A 5,743-nucleotide genomic window follows, 5' to 3' on the forward strand; every position below is an offset into this window, starting at 1 on the left:
TCACATTGTATCTTGTGGGTTGAGTAGATGTTTTGGTGTACTGTTACTACTATGTTGCTATTTCGGGGTTGTTAGGATAGTGTGAGACTTTGTATGGACACACCCTATTTCTATGACTACTGGGAGGAAAAATTGTGCTGCTGCTCAAGGCAAACACAGTATAAACTACTCACTGTGCCCAGTCTGTTATATTGGCACAACGCCTTGAATATTGCATCTGTTTCCATGTGTGAGTATGACAAGTCATAACAACATGAACAGTTCTTGCATACTGAAGGGATGTCATTAGACATGGGAGAATCAATTCGCAGGACTCCAATTATTGGCCAGGTTAGTGATCTGTGTTATAATCAGGGCTGTGGAGTCAGTACGCCAAACCTCTAACTCCTCAATTTCCTTGACTTCCGACTCCACAGCATCAGTCACTACTTTGCATGTACATAAAGCACAGCACATATGCTTCTCAACTAAAAGCTGAGATCCTTAGATCAGGAATAGGACAGACATTTATAGAACATATAACTTTCCCAAATTATTATAAAAACATTTACAGCACATCCTGCACTGAACCAAATGTGTTATATATTTTAGGATTCAGTCCATTTTATACCGACTCTACAGTCCTAGTTATAACAGCCCGTTGACGTTCCCCCATGATAATGTCTTGGATGGCTTGCCACGACAGCCAGGGGTCTGCTGACTGTCCTCCTTTGAAAGCCAGGAACTGTGGCTATGTTCATAGGAGACGGTGATTTTTGCTATGTGAAAAAAGATAAAAGTTCAAATCAACTGCCTTTTCTCTCCTTAAAAATGAAGGAATTAAAAAAAAAAAAAAAAAAAAAAGCACATCTGGTATTGCTACGTTCATAAAATTCTGATATATAAAATTAATTGATATCGTATCAAGGATCTGCAGTGCTTACATGCCCAGGTATCTACACTAATGTACGAACGCCCACACTCATCAGGCGGGCTGCCCAGCACTATCCAGATGCATCCCATGAGGACAGACACCCTAATTTACAAGGCCAAAAATACTGGGCCTAGCTGCACCCTGAAAAATGAAGTGCAAAATACATACATATAAATAATATGAGGTATTGGTCGATATTTTGGCCAAGATATGTAAGCTCACAACACAACGTCAAGGGTCCTCACATTTGCGAGTCCTGATGCTAAACTTCATAGAAAAACCACAAAAAGAGAACTAGACTTCCTTAAAAATTTCTTTTGTGTGACCAGCGCCTTCTACAAGCTGCTTTTGTGCAATTATATACTAAACAATCCCCCTTCATGAGCTGGTAGGTTGTAAGTGGTTGCTGCCATCTTTATCATATTAGCTTGCTCCATTCTGGGAGTGCATTAGATCAGATTCCTGGACAGGTAACCACTGCAGATCCTTGATACAGTATTATTGAATTTTTGGAGAATTTCTAGTCCTCTTTTTGTGGCTTTTATATAAAATTAACCTGATTGAGAGAGAAAATATCAAAACACCAGAATTGCATTTTTTTTTGGCCGCCACTACAACGCAAAAATATGCAATAGGAGATAATCAAAACTTATCTAACCCAATGATGCAAATCAGACAGCATGTATCCGACACTGTCTGCATGATTTCATCCATTTATGTTTAACTCTGAAGTGCTGCTGTATTTGAGAAAAACTTTTAAAGCTGCCAGAGACTAGTCAGACAGGTGAGTCCTCGGCTGTCACTGTTTTTGGTATAAATTATATTATGACATGTCAAACAATTTACCAGTTGGTGCCGTAGATTCTAAGAAAACCAACACCCGGCATTCATGATCTGCATGTTATTGAGTATGTGTATTACAATAATTGACTGAAGGGCTTGTGTTGAAAATACAGTGCCTTGCGAAAGTATTCGGCCCCCTGGAACTTTCAACCTTTTCCCACATATCATGCTTCAAGCATAAAGATACCAAATGTAAATTTTTGGTGAAGAATCAACAAGTGGGACACAGTTGTAAAGTTGAATGAAATGTATTGTTTTTTAATTTTTGTGGAAAATCAAATATTGAAAAGTGGGGCGTGCAATTATCAATCATTCTGTGAAGAATCAGGTGGCCTTTAGGGTGAAGCCAGGACATGTTGTACATGCATTTCTCCTTGAAAGCCTGAGAAATATGGGTCGTTTGAGAAATGATTAAAAAGTTGTTTGAAGAGGGTAAAACTTATAAAGACGTGCAGACAATCATAGGCTGTTCCGTTAAAATGGTCTCCAATGCTTTAAAGTGGAAAGCCAAACCAGAGATACGGAAGAAAACAGAAGACTACCATTCGAATGGATGGAAATCTAGCCAGAATGGCAAAGGCTACCAATGATCAGCTCCAGAATGATCAAAGGCAGTCTTAAGTTACCTGTGAGTACTGTGACAGTCAGAAGAGGCCTGTGTGAAGCTAATCTCTTAGCAAGAAGTCACCGCAATGTCCCACTGTTAAATAAAAAAAAAAAAAAAAACGTACTGAATCAGATACAATTTGCCCCAAAGAACACCTCAAGCGGGCTGAAGAGAAATAGAGAAACATTTTGTGGACTGATGAAGGTAAAATGGATCTTTTGGGGGACAAGGCCCGCAGACAGTTCATCAAATGAACCCCAAACTCTGGATTCAAGCCACAGTACACTCTGAAGACAGAGAAGCATGGTGGTGCAAGCATTATGATATGGGCATGATTCTCTTAATATGGTTCCAGACCTATTAACTGCATACCAGGATCATGGACCAGTTTGCAAATATTAACCCCTTTCTCACATCGGACGTAATGAACCGTCCATGTGACCTGGTCCAATTTGACCATGGACGGATCATTACATCATGGCGATCTGCGATCACGGGGGGGGGGGTGCCCGGGCGATCGCCACTGTGTGTCAGCTAAGTGCTAGGAGTGGTCGCAGGCCGATCCCGGCACTTTAACCGCCTAAATACTGCGATCGAACACGATCGCAGCATTCCGGAAGCTGGCGCAGGGCTGACTGCCCCTCTGCCTTTGCATCGGAGACCCAGCGGCGTGACACGGGGTCCCGATCGTTGCCATGGTGAGCGGATGTCATCATGACGACATCTGGGTCACCAGAGCTAGGAAACATGTTGATCATGCGCAGTGCATGATCAGCAAGTCTCTGTCAGTGCAGAGCTGACATCTATGGCATGCAGATGCTGCTTCATCTACATGCTATAGAAGCGATCAGCCTGCAAAAAATGATTGTCCCATAGGGGGACAAAGGAAAAAAGGAAAAAATTTTTTTAAATAATTGTAAAAATATTTTTTCAAAAATAGAATAAACATTGATTTTTTAATATCACTAGATAAATATTTGAATGAAAAAAATTTGAAACAATAAAAGAACACATATTTGGTATCGCTGCATCCACAACGACCCGACCTATAAAACTGTCCCACTAGTTAACCCCGCTAGTCAACACCGTAAAAAAAACAAGGCAAAAAACAATGCTTAATCATCATACCTCCGAACAAAAAGTGGAATAACGCGTTCAAAAAGACAGATATAAGTAAACATGGTATCACTGAAAACGTCATCTTGTCCAGCAAAAAACAAGCTGCCATACAGCGCCATCAGCAGAAAAATAAAAAGCTATAGCTCTCAATAAAGTGATGCAAAAATTATTTTTTATATAAAATAGTTTTTATTGTACAAAAGCGCCAAAACATTAAAAAAATATATATGAGGTATCTCTGTAATCGTACTGACCCCAAGAATAAAGCTGCCTTATCAATTTTACCACACATGGAACGGCATAATCACCCCCCCCCCCAAAAAAAAAAAAAAGAAATTCATGAATTGCTGTTTTTTATTCATTCTGTCTCCCAAAAATAGGAATAGAAAGCGATCAAAAAATGTCACGTGCCTGAAAATAAAAATAAGAACGTCAATTCGTCCTGCCAAAAGCAAGACTTCACATGACTGTTGGTCAAAATATGGAAAAATTATAGGTCTCAAAATGTGATGCAAAAACTATTTCTTGTAATAAAAAGCGTCTTTTTGTGTGTGACAGCAGCCAAACATAAAAACCTGCTATAATGGCTTTTTCACATGTCCTGATATTTCCGGTGCCGAAGATGTCAGTGTCCGTGTGTGTCATACTTGCAGAACATGTGTGGCAACTGTGTGCTGCATAAGTACCACATGGACAGCGCCAGGGAAGAAGCGTTACAGTAAGCGCTGTTCCCCGGCACCAGGTGCTGAACACTTCTCTCATCATTCTCCCCTGCTCTGTCAATGATCGGCGCGAGCAGGGGAGAATGATGTTACATTTACGTAATAAAAGAGACAGCAGGCGGAGGCTGATGGGACAATTACTTCCATCAGCCTACCCCTGCTGCTGCTAATAACAGTGACAGCAGGAGCTGCGGATGGGAGAATTCATCAGCCACTCCTGCGCTGCAAATAGATAAAAAAAAAAAACCAACGTGGGTTTCCCTGTATTTTCTATAGCCAGCCAGGCAAAACTCACAGCTGGGGGCTGCAACCTTCAGCTGTCAGCTTCAGCAAGGCTGGTTATCAAGAATAGAGGGGTACCCACGCTGTTTTTTTTTTATTATCTTGAATAATTTAAAAAAAATGGCATGGGGTCCCCCCATTTTTGACAACCAGCCTTGCTAAAGCTCACAGCTGGGGGCTGGTATGGGGCCAGGGATATTGACTCCCCCAGCCTAAAAATAGCCCGCAGCTGCCCACGTAAAAAGGCACATGTATTAGATGCGCCAATTCTGTCGCCTTGCCTGGCTCTTCCTACTTGCCCTGTAGCGGAAGCAAGTGGGGTTCATATTTGTGGGGTTGATGTCACCTTTGTATTGTCAGGTGACATCAAGCCCATGGCTTAGTAATGAAGAGGCGACTATAAGACACCCATCCATTACTAATCCTTTAGTTGTATGGTAAATAAAGACACAGCCAGAATAAAGTCCTTTAATTGAAAAAATGACACCGACTCCTTTAATCATCTTAATTAAGCCATACCTACACCTACGCCTAATTCCACCGAAACCCTCGATCTCCTGTAATAAAATAATAAAACAACAATATACCATACCTGTCCGTAATTTTGTTCCATGCAGTAATCCATGTCTGGAGAATAATTAGTTTTCAACCTGGACAGTGCTAAGATGCAACAGTCCAGGCTGAAAACCACTGGTGAATGAGCTGCTGGGAATGCAGCATCACTGACCAGGGGTGACGTCCTAGAGGTTAAATTCAGGCACTGGGCTCAGTTCCCAGCCGGGCGGAGCTGCGATGAGATCCGGTGAGATCCCCGCTAGCACAGTGAGCACTCACGGATCAAGGGGTCCAGCCTCTCCCTGCTGACAAGCAGTCTGTGGGGGGTCACTTAGCCTACCTGGTGAGTGCTGCTCCCGGGCTGTGAGCTGCTTCCTCCTGCCGGGAGGCTCTCTGCTCCGGCGTCTGCCTCCGGCACGCTGAATCCCCTGAGGGCGCGCTGCCAGCGATGTCATCTCTGCAGGCCGGGCAGAGCACTTCCGGATTGCGGCCAGCATGCATTCCACGAAGCAGAGCAGGAATCTGGACAGCGCCCTGGATATGGGTATTGGATAAATAGGGTCCTAGATGTCTGTAGGCTACACTACTGTATGCTTTTACATGGAGGAATCTGCCAAAGCCAGCGGCACGTGAATAGACTACTGAGATACCCACTTTAAGCCCTCACCCCACACATACAAAACATGGCATGTACTCTGTATT

Source organism: Dendrobates tinctorius, unplaced genomic scaffold (genome assembly GCF_039654945.1).
Source record: "Dendrobates tinctorius isolate UK_male_01 unplaced genomic scaffold, ASM3965494v1 ptg000022l, whole genome shotgun sequence".
Classification (NCBI taxonomy): domain Eukaryota; kingdom Metazoa; phylum Chordata; class Amphibia; order Anura; family Dendrobatidae; genus Dendrobates; species Dendrobates tinctorius.